At 39.2% G+C, this 17,277-nt stretch overlaps 1 protein-coding gene and 1 long non-coding RNA gene across 2 annotated transcripts in view; one reads left to right on the forward strand and one right to left on the reverse strand.

Annotated features, from left to right (window-relative positions):
* The window catches only part of LOC138182437 (circadian locomoter output cycles protein kaput), a 94,713-nt gene that overhangs the window by 73,369 nt on the left and 4,067 nt on the right, over positions 1-17,277 (reverse strand). The window lies entirely within an intron of this gene.
* LOC138181365 (uncharacterized) lies at positions 7,345-8,605 on the forward strand. Its single transcript, XR_011173496.1, has 3 exons — positions 7,345-7,462; positions 7,539-7,742; positions 8,314-8,605. It is a non-coding gene; the product is annotated as an uncharacterized LOC138181365 (long non-coding RNA).

Below are 17,277 nucleotides of genomic sequence, written 5' to 3' on the forward strand. Positions count from 1 at the left end.
CATATTGAAATTTTCTTTTGTACTCGTAATTCGCGATGGTTAAGCTTCAACGTCTCGAAGCTCTTCTCATACTTGTTTTATCATTAATGCTCATCTGTTAGGTACAGACAGTGACGATAAAAAGACCTATGATACCGACCAACGAGAAAGAACGATGTACATCACACGGAAGACGGCGATGACAGTTGATTGCTTGATAATGCAAAAAAAATGATAATTACCGGCGCTAATATATAGCAAAAATGACACGTGCCTGAATCATTGCAATCAATTCAACGTGAAGATCGATCGACAGATCTCGTCACGAACTATTTGCAACAAAGTTGGTCGAATTTGTAACGTCGAAAATATTGCGAATACGATAAAAAATTGCAGGTCATGAATAATAGATGAAGTAGGATTCAAGAGAAAGAATTTAAGATTTTTCAGTGAGTCGTTGGCAACTGTAAGATCGCTCGTGATATTACTCCGAGAAGATCTATTACACACTTTCCTTTCTCTTTCAATAGCACGGAATTTATTCGATCAAACGTTCGATGTCTGAAGACTTTCCCGAAAGGATGTGCCACATGTCGATCGGGTTGAGAATTATTCGTCGAACCTTGAAGTGAAAAAGGTTCGATACACTGTTGATTTTCATGCATATATTCTTGTACTGGTTCAATGAATATCTGATGTAAAGGTATACTTTTTCCTTACAATGACAAGATGTGTGGAACGAGATACGTATCTCTCTTTTTTTTTCTTTTTTTTTCGTTTTAGTGTATAAAAAGTTTGGTAGATGCTGATTTTCTATTTTCTAAAATTCTTGTTCTAAAATTATTTTCTAAATTTCTTGAATTTAGCATCGGAATATACGATTAACGTTTAGCGATTATTTTCGATTTAGGAATTAGTCGATCCGACTTGCGTGTTACTTTAAAAAGTTTATTCTCGGTTTGGATTAAATCAAGAAAACGTTGTCTATTCTCTTTAAATTCACATGTACCATGTATAAAAATTACATAAATTAATTTCATTATTTATATTTTGTACCCTATCTTTCCCACTTTAAATCGTTATATTGGATGGTAACTATGTGTCAGACTGTGAGTCTAAAACGAAATTACCCTGGATACGTGTAACGCGAAATAACGTTAACATGTATTAGCCGTTTGTTTATTGACCATACTAAATTATAGCATATCGAGGAAACCGTACTTAGGGTCTACCTCGAGACCTTGCAAACTACCCGATGAACATTTCCTTCAAAATCTATCTGATAAATTATGAACATCGATATACATATTCTAATAAATCCTCCAACGAACAAATGCCACCACAAGAAGGTCTATAATTAATTAAATTCACTGTAGCTCGCTTCGCTCGATATAGTGAAATACATATAAAGAATCGTGTCAATCGCAGTCGATCTGATTAATAACGAAGTACCTGATCCATCAAATCGTACGATATCTACCTGTCTACCTGCAATTCACATAACCACAGACCAAGATACGATCGAAGACGTATTGCATGTACGCCCACGCCACATTTCCACTGTCAAAGCAGTCTAAACCTTGGTCGGAAGAGAATCTCGTCAAGATCGTACTAAGGAAACTATCAAAACGAGCACATGCCTCCGTTATACGTGTAACTTGCCAAGGAAACGATAGCGTTAAATGGAAACCGACAATGTTCATCGATGCAACGCATAATCCAAGTAATTTCAGTCGGTGGTCGCGAACAAAACATCAGGTGGCGTGGGCCGATTGCGTATTCTCTCGAATAACAACGCTAATTCGAAACAATCAACTGATGCTGCTCAGGATCAACGGTGCCTTTGTTCACGTTCAGCCAACTCCGTACAGTCGCATTACAGATTTGCTTTTACTCTATCGCACGAAGAATTCCTCGTCCGGCTCTAACTTACAGATGAGCAGCCTGTTGTTCGATGGTTTCCGAAAACAAACGTCGGATCGTATAAACGAAAAGGAAAGAACATAAGTACAGGAAAACGTTTCCTCCTTTTCCTTTCTCGGAGTGTCCGTCTTCGTACCGACGATATTTCGTGCGATCGAGCAGAGTGAACGGTTCTGTTTATCGCTCTTATCGATAAAACCGTTCTTTAAGGAATATTGACTTTCGTTACAATATCCGGAACAGTCGGAATCGGTTCGCTTCGACGCGGCCACGGTACAGTGGTATTCTTTATATTTCCTCGCGTTCACTGCACTTTCCAGTGTCTTGGGACAAGTCGAATACGTTTATCGCGAATGTTTCGTGATACCATATTTACGTACTCGAGGTTTCTTGTTCCATCGTATAGGGTAGTCGTATGAAAGGCTGAGAATCGTAATAACGTAAGTCAGACCATAGCTATTTTTTTCATGAAACGGTTCTCTTCTCCTGTTTGTTACCGTAGAAAGTTCGTTATATTTTTCCAGGTCGTAAAAACGTACCGCGGTTGAGAATAAAATTGTAACTTAATTACGAGACTCGAGAGATGATGCTTTTAAGAGTCGAAATACGTTGACTTACACTACTGTAATTTTCAACCCGCCAGATGAATTAATAGAAAAGTTATGCTAAGATTAAAGAAACATCTAGAAAATAGAATCGACCAGTGCCTGGGAAAGGTTTATATTCTTTCCTCTATTTATCTAAATTTTTGAAAGGAAAAAAGGAAAAAATATGTTTACGCCGCTCATCCACTTCGTCGTACAACATCCTAACACGAAAGCAAACTTCCAACTGTAAACTGAAAATACGACAAAATGACTGTCCAATTCGCTTTCGGTATATTTCCAATCCAAACCTATTCGTGCTCCAAGGTACGTAGATAAAACCAAGAAGAAAAAGAAAGGAGGAAACGCGTGTATTTCGCGACGCAAGAAAGACAACGAAAAAACGTAGTCGTGTCGATTCGCAAGCACGCACCGACAAAAATATTCCGATATCGAGGACGAATTATCGAAGAAAGTTATCGATCGACAGTTCGAATTCTATAGAATGTGACCGTAAGGGTTCTCCATGGTTTCGAAGTAGCTCGACACAGTACGGAGACACACGGGTTTATAGATAGACGTCTGTATCTAGAAGCTGGCGTCAGGTAGGTCTGTGTTGATACATCGGGTCGTCGACATCGTTCTACTATCGCTACGTTCCGCTGTGTGTGCGCTATACAACAGAACTGATAAGGTGACGAGAAGCAACTTACGTGCGATGCACTCGTTTTAAAACCGCTTCAAGCTCGCGGATGAACAATTGCGCGGCGTGTGGGTCTCTTTCGATCGAATCACAAACATTTTTGCGTCTTATCGTCGTTCAGGTATCACAGAGTGCGTTATTTAATATCCAACGATCAGATTTTCCTTGTAGCTAAAAAAGAAGATTATCCATTAATCGATTGTTTCTTCGTTTTGATACGAGAACCAACAAGAGGCACTCTGTTCGATCGATGGTGGAACGCACAGATTTTTTAATACGAAACGAAAATTCGTTCAACGTTATTCTTAAACTATCGTCGTCTTTTGTCGTTCTTACGTAGCTTCTCTTCGTAATTCTACATATGCACGGTGTTTGGCCGCAGGGAACAATTACACGTAATAAGATATTACGAGAAAAGCAACTTGAAAGAGCGACTTTTTAACGAGCTCTGATATTTTAACGAAGTAACTTTTCAACGTTTCCCTATTTTTTAACGATGTTTTGACTTCAGCAAGCCATTTAACTTTAAATTATCACGAATCAACAGTATCGAATTTTCCCACCGCAAACTTTCAACGACTAGTCTCAACTAACGTTAACGCGTAATTATCCTCTTGAAATTCTTACATTCTATATAACATACGGTATAATTCCAAACTTTTAGTCGGTGATTAACCGCGTCAGGCTAATCGATCCTTCGGAACCACTTAAGATCTTCAAAGATCCATCGTCGCTTCTGACCGATATAGCGTACAACGAACGACGATCGATGTAAGAAAAACGAACCGCTGAAACGAACCCAACCCTATCTATTTAGCTGTCTGAACATTTTCGAAAATCGCTTGAAAAGCAATCATGCCGCATAACGCGATCCAGATACGTATCTACCACGTAGCGCGATAGTCAAACCTCCCTAGGTACGCGTTAGAGGCTGACATTATATGGCGCATTAAAAATACGAAGCCAAGGCAGCAACTAGGCAGAGGCGTATCGAACGACCGAAAGAAACAAAGAAAATGCGATACACGGTGTGCATGTCGTCGCCGCCGGTAATATCCAGCCGTCTAGACACTAGACTCTTTGTTCGTTCAGGGGCTGATTTTCGGGGGTTGTTCCTGGTCGAGCGTAGGGTAAACCGTGCCCGTGGACGGAGGAATGCACGAGTCTACGGGAAAGAGAGCAAAGAGAAAGACAGGAAGGCACAGAGCGAGAGCGAAAGAGAGGAGCAACGGTTACACGAGGATAACCCCAAGGTGTGTGCATGTGTTTGGTCTGGTCGACGATCGACACGTTCGTGATCAACGACGACGAAACTGTGGGCCGTGACGGTGCACGCGCGACCGCCCGTCGTTCCACGACTCTTCTTCTCTCGAGCAGCGAGCGCCGGTTAACGACGCTCACCTACCAATTTCGTTTTACTCTGCCATCTCTGTCCGATTATTATCTGCGAATCGTGAGACGTCTGCCTTCTTTCTTCACGCTCGATCGATGTCCATTTAGAAGGTGTCCGATCGTGTTCGGCTCCTCTTTTGCTCGAAGCCGCCCCTGCGTGTCTGCCGCGCAATCGAAGGGTTGCTGCGATATTGGCAGAGCAAATCCTCGATTATTAGAGAAACGATCGACGATCGATGATCGAGACGTTGATTAATGGAGAATTTTACGGTGTCTCTTCGTATGAACAGAAGTTGAAGGAAATTGCTACGTTTCCATTCAGAAGCTGTTGTTCCTGGTTAATCAACGTTCTACCGTAACGGCGTGATATATATCACGTTTTAGGGGAGCACGGACATTTCTTTAACCGCTTGACGCGTTAAATTCCGTGGGGTTATGTGGTTACCGACGTTAGACACGCCGATAACGCTATAGGGCGGAGGGGACACTGATGACCCATAATGTCAATTCTTACGGATGGATTTGAAATTAAAGAATAATTGTATTTCTTGGGAAAATTTGTAACAACGACAGAGCGCGTTAAATACACCGTAAAGCACTTAGATAATGTATCGTGCTGAAACAAACGACAACTTACGCCTCAATGCCGTAGGTGTGTTAAATCGATAAGGTAACAGCCTATATCGACAAGAAGGGACCTGGTATCGTCAGAGAACAACATTATTCGCGATTGGAAGAGTTTACATAGCTACAAAGACAACGGTGCGATTAAATTATACGTGCGAAAGTCTGGATATTGCTATCGAAAAGACTCAAGGATAAACTGCTTCGTAATCAAAAGAGTCAAAAAACTGTGTCTTCGATACCTTAGCCTCAGTCGAGTGAATTAACATACATATTGCATCAGTTGCCATTGATCGATTACAACCACCGATATATCCCGTGCATATAAAATAAATGACAGCAATCGCCGGTTCCTACGTGAATCGAATTAGAAATTTCACGAAAACTATAGAACAGAGAACGTGTTAAAAGACATTCCACTTATCGTCCCTCGTAGTTGCAAACTAAAAACTTGACGCTGATACCAGGGTGATATAACGATAAGCTGTAAGACCAACGCCCCAAGCACACACAAAAGCACAGGTGCGATGACGCCTTTCAAGAAGAATCGTTCGCGTGTCTTCGTTGATCATAAAATGCGTCGAATCGACCACGATCATCGTTACTAGACCGCGAGTTTTTACGCGTTTATGTAAAATTTGCAAGCGCAAAAAATGCAGAGAAAATTGCACGTAATATGCAAAAGCACGTATAAAATATGCAGTTTTGCCCTGCCTATCCGCGGTATTTAGTATGTAAAAGAAACTGCTTAGATTCTATTCCTTTATCTGCTTTTATAAAAAAAAACGAATTTACATAAATATCCGCGATTCAACGATCACGCTCACTGTAGCTCCTTTGGGAAACGGGAATATTCGTTTAAACGAGCACCTATATCGATCGGACGCGGGAACCGTTGTTTTGGTAGTCGAATGGCTGAGTTTATCAAGCATCTCCACCTCGGCGCGGATCTTCGTAGCATCGAACTCTTCTTCCTTAACGATATCTCGAAGCATAGGCGACATTCCTTCGCGGAAATGTAATCGCGAAAGTTCACCGAGAGTTTATAGATATCGCGGACATTTCATATATACGTGTGTACGTATCCATGCACATCCAGAAGAAGAGACACGCGGAGAATATCGTAGAGAAGGTAAGACAGAGGCAGAGTCCTTTGCCCCTGAAGCACGGGGCAGGACGTACACGTGGAACACTATATCCCGAGCGATACGCTGTATGTGGAAGGATGAGACTTCGCTCGATTTTAATATCTGCCGTTCGAGTACGAGAACTACGGCTCGCGTGCATTTGCACAGGAAAAATTACATTACGTAACTATATTGCCCTCTTTGGGCTAAAACGTGGCATTTTTTCGTTTCTCAAGACATATCGGAACGTTTGATATTCCTCGTGCTTCTTCGTTTTCCCAATAAAGTTATATCATGATGGAAGCTAGTACGAAACACTGACCGAATAATTTACATTGAGAGATAAACAAACTCCTTCGGTTTCGAAATAACAGATAAGATATTTTAACCAAGAGGGGTAGTACAGAACCAGAAATTTCTAATTATATTAATTAAATTTCTCAACGTTGGGATATAACGTTCGTAAAAAGAAAAAAAAAAGGATACTCGTGTAATCGATTTATGCGATTTTCGGGCACGTTATACGCGAAGAAAGAAACGAACGTTTGGATGGTAGAAAAGATTCAGACGATTAGTCGTTACCTTGGTTTCCCAAATAAGAAATTCGTGGAACATTTCATTCCAAGAAAAGATCTGTCAATTTTAACGAGTCTACAATGGATCAAAGGACGAATTTCTTTTATCAACCCCTCTCCCTTGTAATCATCAAGAAATTGTTACCAAAGATATAAATTAATCTCACTGAAAGCAAATAGTCGTGATTTATAGCGACATAATCGGTTATTAATTATCGAGCTGATAAAAAGAAATATTAAAATTTCCACGTGCAAACGGATTAATCCTTAATGCATATAAAAATGTGTACAACATGGAATCACCAGCTTCGATCGTATCAATCTTTCAGAAGTCAGAGCCTTTTCAACTTTATTTATGGGATTAATCGATAGATGCGACTTCCTCCGAGCCACTCGTATCTTCTAATTATGTTACTTAATTATTTTCAGAGATACGAAGAAACTTCATTTACAGAAGTTGTACAGCACTGATAACAAATGTACGAGCTTTAGTAATTTAATGATTGCAATGTTACGTCAATGCAAACGGACACCACTTCCAGCGCGTCTTATGACGTAAGACTCGTCGTTTTACTCCTTCGCTCCTTTACTTTTAGTTCTTTATTTGACATTGTATGTATTTGCATTATAGGTCGTTGAAATTGTCCAAACATCCGCCACATACGAGAAAATATAGCGTGCTTAAGTTTAAAAAGATAACGCGATCTCTTGAAATCCCCAGAAACCCTCTAACGACGAGGAAACGACTATTTGTTTCCGAAATAAAACTTTTTGTCGTATATTTAAAAAATAACAGACACGTTTAAGACGACGAAAATAATTGATCCATTCGATGGTAAATATAATTTTTAGATCAAGAAAATTCTCTATACGAAAGAAAGTTCTCCATTCCAACACTCGTTCGCGCACTGTAACGCGTATATCGTTGCATTCACGCGTGGAACACGGGTACATAATTTTTGCTAGCACGTATATCTAAGCTTCTACGTGCGCTCCAGTAAAGCATTTCGTGTTTTTAATATAACTCCGTGATACCACTTTTTCCAAATCTTTTATTTTTCTTCCTTCTCGCGGACTCATCTGAAATAACTGTTTTCGATAAAAGAAAAAATGTAATCTTTTCGCACATTTTTCTACAAAATTCGAAACGTTCGTACACGTTGAAGGGTGACGATGTACGTGCCCCAATGTCGATTGTATAATTTTAACTCTTTCGTTACGAAGGAGTATCATAACGAACGGTACACGAACAATCAATTTACCGTTAAAATATTTTATCGTCGTCTTATACAGCAAGTAATCGATAAACTGTAGCAAGAGCGAGTATGGTTCGTATAAACGAATAACTTTAATTTTTTTGGCAAATCTGTTGGTCGAATAATTCGATTTTGAATCTTGTCCTACAGTGGCGGTAGCTTGCTGATCGTTCTCACTCCAGTTAGAAGATCGATATACAACAAATCACTCGAAAGAACCTCAACGTCACGAACTCGATGATATTTCTCTGCTTCAATTCTATCGTAATATTAATTCAGTATTTCTTCCTTGCGAATCGGTGATTCGCGTCAACGGACATTTTGCAGCGCAGCCGAGTTTATTTTCTCATCATTTTATCGCGAGGATCGTATTTACCACTGTATTACTACGCGTAACTTTTACAGCTTACTATGTTTACTACGTTTTTTCTCTAGGCAATAAATAAACTACTACCTCTTTTAACAGGCCATCTTATTTCACTGCGTTTCTCTGCTCCGAATAAAACGCAACAGGTTCACAATTATTCAAAACTGAGGAGATTTCTCATCTATCGTAGATACGTACGTACCGAGCGCATTTTCCATTCAAATATTCCAACTATTACTTACTATCATTCGTTGTAATATCTCTCGATGAACTTTGTACCGATTACTTTTATACAAAGTTCCTTAAGATATGTTTTAATTAGCAATCCAATCGTAGCTAATATCCAGAAGATAGAGGTAAAACTTTTAGCGCAATTTACTCGACCCATTGTCTTATCTTACGCGCTGTCTTACCACGAAACTTTTCCATTCTTACGATTATTTGCGATTAATTGTAATTACTTTTTCCACGATTATACGTTACAGGGATCTATCGATTTTTGTAAAAATCCTTAGACGCTTCACGCGCCTGCTAAACGTGTAATCGGTCGCTGCGTTTATCCGACGATAGCAAACGAAGACGACGAGATCAATGGAAAGGAGAATTTCTCGCGAAGAAACGAAGCACCGAGCTGGACGTTTCCCTGTTGGTTCGGCTGCGTTCTCGCACGCGAGTGACGCGCGAAACATATTGCAATTGAACGAATTCGCTTGGTCAAAAATAGAGCCGCTGTATCTAAAGAGGCGCTCGCTGAAAATCGTTACGGCACAATTTCTGATACTCTCTTTTTATTGCGCCATCCACCTCTCGATGAACACCCACGCGGTTAAATCAATGCTGAATTACTTTCTCGGAAAATGGATGCTATTCAAAGATTCGTTGGTTCGTACGAAACACGTGTGCGTCGCGCATCACCTACAAAGCCAGCCAACGAAATGCACCGATACAATGAGACCAACGTGCAGTTCAAACGAATCTTTTTGCGCTCACATTTGATCACAGCAACCGTGCGCATCAATGCAATCTGTTTCCTACGCATCGCACACGAGCTCGCGAAGATATTCGAACGCTTACTGCAAAAGACTTTTCTTACGACTACCTTGTACAACTTATACGAAATGCGTAACGAAACGAAATTATTATATTATATTATAATATACAGGGTGGTTGGTAACTGGTGGTACAAGCGGAAAGGGGGTGATTCTACGCGAAAAAAGAAGTCGAAAATATAGAATACAAATTTTTCGTTTGAGGCTTTGTTTTCGAGAAAATCGACTTTGAATTTTTGCTCGGTACGCGTGCGGTACGTTATAACGGATCTCACTGTAGATCGCTGTCTCGATGGAAAAATTTAAAAAAAAAGATTAAAAAAAAATTTTTTTCTATATTTTCGATATATATAATATATATATTATATATTATACAGGGTGTTTTTTTTTTAATTTTTTTAAAAATCTACAGTGAGATCCGTTATAACGAGACGTGATAAAGTGCACGCGTACCGGGCGAAAATTGAAAGTCGATTTTCTCGAAAACAAAGCCTCAAACGAAAAATTTTTATTCTACATTTTCGACTTCTTTTTTCGCGTAGAATCACCCCCTTCCCGCTTGTACCACCAGTTACCAACCACCCTGCATATTATGTGGTGGCATTCCACCACGGAATTTTCCAACGGCTTCGCGATACAAAGCGCTATACCTTCAAAGCGTAAGGCCGACATGCCTAATGTACCATCGATATTCCTATGGTTCTTTCAATTCATGGTTCAATTTGGAAGATTGCATACGCGGCAACCGTCGCGAACATCTAATAACCGCGTGCGTAGTGGGGATATCGAGGGGCAACGAAGAAAAGAACCCGTTGGTTTGGAACCAGATTCATTCTGCCCCGAGCTGCGAAGTGCGAAAGATTAAGCGTCGTAGCAAAGCAAACACAATTAGAGAAACGGATTATTGACTCTTGATAGTTAATTGTTAATCGTTAATTGTTCTTAATTGTTGATAGTTTCATAAACTTTATTGTTGAACATCAAGAGTATTTCTCGTGGACACCTTCACCAACGACCACCTCAATTATAACGAAATTATACGAATTTTTGTGGAATTTCGTTAGCACCATTATCACCTAATGACAAAATCCGCAATCACTTAGTTGCCAACGCAATAGTAACACACGAAACGTGTGGGAAACGAATGGGAACGAACGTATGTAAATATTAGGTCGTCCGAAAAGTTTCTTTCGTTTTATAAGGAAATAATGGATGCACAATATTGTCCGTTTTATATTATTTTATCGAATTACGTATGATCTATTTTGTTCTATCAAAATAAAGATCACAACGTTCGACAGATTAGGTTTCATGTTTGTATAAAGATGCATTGTTGTAAAAGACGTGTCTGTAAAAGAAAGACAATTTAACGGATAACGTAATACTTTCTCATTGGCCGAAGCTAGAATCTTCGTCAACGAGACAGTTCAATAATTATAATTTCACCGATCAGCGAATCTGTTACAACGATTAAATTGTTCCGTTGATTGCAATTCTTTTAACGAGACGATATAAGGAAGAAACGATGCAAAGAAATTTACACCGATTGCTTTCTGGGATATTTCTTCTGAAGATATTGTCGCAAACATATACTTAATGAGAAATCGATATACAGCACGAATAGTAGTCTCAAACAGATCGAATGATAGTCTCAAGAGATCTGTAAGCACCGTATCTTCCAGTTTATTAATATATCTTCTTCGCGAAATGCGTGTTTGCAACAAATGCCTCGTAACTTCCATATAAATTCTCTTAGAACCGTTTGAAATTTTGCCGATATTATCACGATAGTCGTGTCTCGTTATGAAATTTCAGAACATTTTGTACGATATATCGTACACGGGAAGCTTCTACGAGTTTCCCAACATTTTCGCCAGTCATTGCGCGCAAAAGATTCGAACGCGTTCGAGTTTTGAATCCAACGAACGAGTCACGAACGACGTTCTATTACATTACTAAGATACGCGACAATAAATAACCATTGCTCGTATCAGTAGCTATTTACTACGATTCACGAAGATAACATCCGACGACCGGCCTATTATTGACCTTGTCGCACGATAACTAGCCAGCGACGAGCTTCGAAACATTGTCGAAGAAAATAATTGGATCTTGTTATGCAAGCAGCAACTGGTCCATTCGGAAATTGAGAAAATTTGAGTTCGAAGGTTCGTAGCGATTTATTTTGTAGCGTTACGTAATTTCTATGGGAAGCTCGGATTCAATTTAAGTCTGTTCTGTATGCAGCGTACATAAATGTTAATAACAAGGGAAGGACGAAAGAAAATGCAATTCATTGTAAAATCCAAGCACGCGTTTTAAACTGCAGCATTCTGTACAGAACACGCGAGTATTGAAATATTGTATCTAGCGTAGATAAAAATGAATCGACCCAATCCTTTCTTTTTTCTTCTCTCTCATTTTTTTTTTTTTTTGTAACATGTAAGCGTATTAAAATATGTACAATTCAACTTTAGACGAGTTGAATCGACAATTCGATGTTTACCGTAATACGACCAACTTGTTGGATTATTCGGAACAAATAGCAAACAAATAGTGGAAGTAAAATCGTGTTAAGATATCTCGTAAATGTTCGAATGGATTTTTTTCAAATTTACACGCTGCGTTGCTTGTCGTTCATCCACTTGAGCAAACATTTGTTACTCTTTTATTGTTACTTTTTAACCCATTACTGAATTCGTATCGAAAATACCGGCATGTGCTTTTAACCCATATACATAATTCTTCTTAAACACCTTTTAATTTCTTATTAAGAAACGCGCCAGTTAACAGGCTCAATTATCGTGTGAATTATTCATTTTTCACGTTCGATAATCTTCGCTTTTCGCAATTGCTTTTTTTCTCCTTTTAAGATAACGAGCGATAGAAAATTTGTACTGCGTCGTCGTTATTCGCGACAAGGAATATTCCCTCGAATTTTTCAAACGGACTGCAATAACGTTGCGACTTGTTTACTGTACAAGATAAGATATCGAATGCTACGTAAATGCATGCTAGCAACGCAAGGTTTTCGCTAGTTGCGTAGTTAGCATCAGCTACTATGTGCTGCAAAGCCTCCTGTATCCTAATTACCATTATCCAAATATTCTATGATATCTGACCTTCTACTGTTCAAACGTTCTTTCAACCAAACACGATACTCGTTATGCTAATAAATATTTTTTCCAGTTACAAACACAATATATCGTTTATTCGCATTTCGTTTACGCGAACAAACTAACGCTGGATTTGAGAAACTCGTAGACGAGACCCTATCGTACAAGCTGTCGCGCTCCATCGTATTAACTTTAATTATTATACAAACGCGCGTATTCTTAGAATGAATATAATATACGATGGCTTATCTGTATTTAAAGTAAATGTCGTGTGTCGAAACGGTAGATGGTCGAACGCGATACGGAAACAACTGATCAACTTCCGTTTTTCAAAACCTTGTTATATTACTATCCGAAGTAATAAGACGAGTCGAGAAGGACAGCTAGAGAATTTGTATTATCGGTTATCCAAACTATTTGGTTTGAATAACCGCAAGCTGCTCGGATACAGATGAGATTCTACTGTACTGTACGTTATACGCATCGTGGCACGAAAGACAAAAATAAACGACGAGGATGCACCTTCTCGCACCCAAGTATTTGGATAAGAGCTTCGATGGTGTGACACACAATAAGAAAGCGACTTTCGTAAGAATATACTTTGAATTACGTTTCTACATATCTTTACGCTTTGCACGGTTACCCGCGATGAAAGATTTATAAGGTCCACTAGCCAAAACGATAAGAGGCGACTGCAAATAAACAATGACAAGTTTCTTCGTCTCTATTTAACACTTCAAGGTCTGCAAATGTCAATTCGCGCCTTACATACTTCTACTACCGTTAAATAAAACAGTAAAGAAAAAGCAATGGATGCTATGAACGAAACGTTTCTACGTTATATGCTCGTATAATACGAAAGAATTATCGATATATCAGATATAATATCGATTGCTCGGAAAGTTCGTTCCGATTTTTAAGGAATTTAATAAAACGATAAATTTTGCTTAGTACCTCTCCGTCGAGGAAATTGCTTTCAAGCATATCGCGCTAAAAAAACGTCACTAGAAGTATCTTTAAATATGCTCGTTGATTTCCAATAAAATGTTACACGTTTGTTAAACGCTGCTCAGAAACTTCCTTCCAATTTTTAACTCTTTGGTCGACGTAAAAAGTCAGGAGTTTCTCGCCGAAAAACCTGAAAGCTTCCGAAAGGATGGAACATCCAAATTGCGCGAAAGATGGAGAAATGTCGTGAAACGAAAAGCCACGTGTATAATTCGATAAACGTATTTTGGGTGGAGATGTAAATCGGAACGAGATTTCCGAGCGATCGTTTGAATGTTTTTAATCGGTCGAAAAGTATGCGAGAACTCATGCTATATGCTTGTCAGAGCGTACGGTGGTCAAAGCGTGGAGCGAGTAGAATTTAATACGAGAAAACCGATTGTTCCATTAGCTGAAAATGCTGTTAGTTTGAACGTAGAAGACTCTACTATACTACGGCTACTATGTAGACAGATAGTCTGGAGAGGAAACGGGGTTGGAATCGAAACATGTTCACCGAAACCATCGACGTCGTGGCGAACTTTTTGGTCATCGGCCTGAAACGATATTTCATTGGCTCGCAGCTGCACCTGCGGCAGGTGCAGTTCCGATGAAAATAAGAAATTCACGAGCCGCTTTGCAGATTTGACTAGCGAAAAGAATGACCGTATCGTTGAACCCGGCCGCACCCGGACGATTAAAATCGTTAACTCTTTTACACGTCGGAGCTCGGTTTGGTACGCGCGAACGCAGATACGTCGAACCGCTTCCTCCTTAACACTTTGACTGCCACGTTGGTCATTGGTAACCGGAACGCCTGAACTTCTTACAATTGTAAAAATTGTATGAAAATTGAAAATGACAGTTAGGGCATTTTGAATATAACCGATAAATAGAAGATACTTTGAAGTAAAAAGTGTACCATTGAACGATTAAACATTTTTATTAGAACATCAATAAAAAAAAATGAGAACGAATCTTGCATCTAACGGTGCACTGTGTTTGCATCCATATCTTTGAGGGATAATCTACGAATATTATTATAAACACAGCTTAAAAAATAATCGTAAATGCTGCTTTATAATCATATAATTAAAGTTACAAGTGTGCACATACCTTACTATTATATATAACATGAGCAAATACCGTTTACTAATATCTTCTACACGTCTCAACAATATATTCTGCACGTTTTGCTTACGACGAAATAACAAATGCGAATGGTTTGTTGAAATAAACAAAGCCTTGTTATAATATGTCGCTATCAACTGTTAGTAAGGCGCCACGGTGGTCAGCCGTGACCACCAATAAGATAAACAGTCCATTGGGGAAGAATGTTGTCTTATATCGTCAATTTATTATTATTTTGCCATCATATGCTTTGAATAATAAAAATACTCCCGTGGCATCCTCAGCGAAACGTGTGATTTCGGCGTGGCAGTCAAAGTGTTAATTCGTTAACTTTCCATCGCGAGACCATTCGAGCGATTAGCAACGTTCGTATTAGCAACGTTCGTATTAGCAACGTTCGTATTAGCAACATGCACCGGCTTCTCATCGACCGTTAAGATTACCATCGATCAAACGCTGAAGTTTCCGAAGGTGAACACGCTAAGTTATCTCCGCTTCGCTTTAAGAATCAACGTTCCATGAGATCTCATTTGGATCCAAGATATTAACTTTCAAGATAAGTATGTTCTCGAGGGAGGAAAATTACGAGTTCCATCGTTTCCGAATGTTCTTTCTCGCAGCAATCGATATTAATCGTACGTTAATCTCTATAGCGTGTTCTATCTTAGGAAAAATTGAACAGAATCGAACAATCATTAGGAAATTAAAAAGTGCATAAGAATTACTAAGAATTTTACTTTTTCTATTACGTTTCTTATTTGCTTGCGTACATACTCGAAATGACTCGACGAGTCGAATTCAGATTTTTCACAGACTTCTCGGTGTTTCTTATCCGATTCACCGCCAGTGTTTTACGCGATCAAAGGACTACTGAAAGTCAATACGTAACACCTGATCGATCGTTCCATGAGACCGACTAGTTGTTTTCCTGCGGACTTGGCTCGACTATCGCACCCGGCGTAGGATTAACGAACGTTCTAATATTTAGAAATAGAAGTATCGGCGCTGAAGACGCGCGCACGATGAACGTTTCGTACAAAAATCGCATACAAATCGCAGCAAACAATTACCGTATTATTTGAATATTCCATATTTTTGGACCCGACGTATACACGTATCCATCGTTAGATGGACAATGAAATAAATTGCACTGTCTAGAACGATATATCTTTCCACCAATATTATCGATCGCTCGTATACACGCAAGATATTCGACCATAATATACAGGGTGGTTGTTAACCGGTGGTACAAGCGGAAAGGGGGTGATTCTACGCGAAAAAAGAAGTCGAAAATATAGAATAAAAATTTTTTTGTTTAATTTTTTTTTAAATCTACAGTGAGATCCGTTATAACGAGACGTAATAAAGTGCACGCGTACCGAGCGAAAATTCAAAGTCGATTTTCTCGAAAACAAAGCCTCAAACGAAAAATTTTTATTCTATATTTTCGACTTCTTTTTTCACGTAGAATCACCCCCTTTCCGCTTGTACCACCAGTTACCAACCACCCTGTATAATATATAATATATATAATATATATCGAAAATATAGAATAAGAATTCTTTTCTTTATTTCCTTCTTTTTTTAAATTTTTCCATCGAGACAACGATCTACAGGGAGATCCGTTATAACGTACCGCACGCGTACCGAGCGAAAATTCAAAGACGATTTTCTCGAAAACAAAGCCTCAAACGAAAAATTGTTATTCTATATTTTCGACTTCTTTTTTCACGTAGAATCACCCCCTTTCCGCTTGTACCACCAGTTACCAACCACCCTGTATATTAATAGAAAACATAACGCGGAATGTGACGAGTATGAAATTTATGCGAATAAGAAAGATCGTGTAAATCCGTTAAACTAAAACTAACGACAAACAAGTTCCTGATCTTTTTCCAAGAGAGCTGCGCGTCAAGCATCACGCGGTGCAGCAATGTCGGAAGCGCGTTGACAAAGCGACGCTCGGGAAATCGCGTAAATGTAAACGATATTTTTACGGGCTGCAGCATCTCCGCTGCGTGCAATGCCAAGAATAAATATTAGCCGGTCAGGCATGTAAGCGCGTCACTCGCCTGACCTAGTTTAATCCACACGATCATCCTTCTGTGCTAATTAAGTAGACACGTCCGCTTTATTAGTAGCCACTCTGACTCTACGATGCTTGATAACGAACACCATCGTTTATTCGTAAGAATATTTTTGACTCATGTGCGATAACCGCGCGCAAATCCTGCCAATACGTACAAACTAATGGCAAATTGATAATCCCAGCGGTGTTCGACTCGATTCGCCATAAATTTGTAACGTGCAAATAACGTATTTCGCTATTTCTTCTATAACAAGTACGGTGAATATTTATGCATTTCTAGGATATTTGAAAGCGGAAAATTGCACACGATCCTCGTAATACGAGAAGATACGTGAAATATCCAAGATATCGTGCTTAAATCGTGTAGTAGCTGCT

This window comes from Bombus flavifrons, chromosome 1, assembly GCF_040668555.2.
Source record: "Bombus flavifrons isolate JBK064 chromosome 1, iyBomFlav1_principal, whole genome shotgun sequence".
NCBI lineage: Eukaryota > Metazoa > Arthropoda > Insecta > Hymenoptera > Apidae > Bombus > Bombus flavifrons.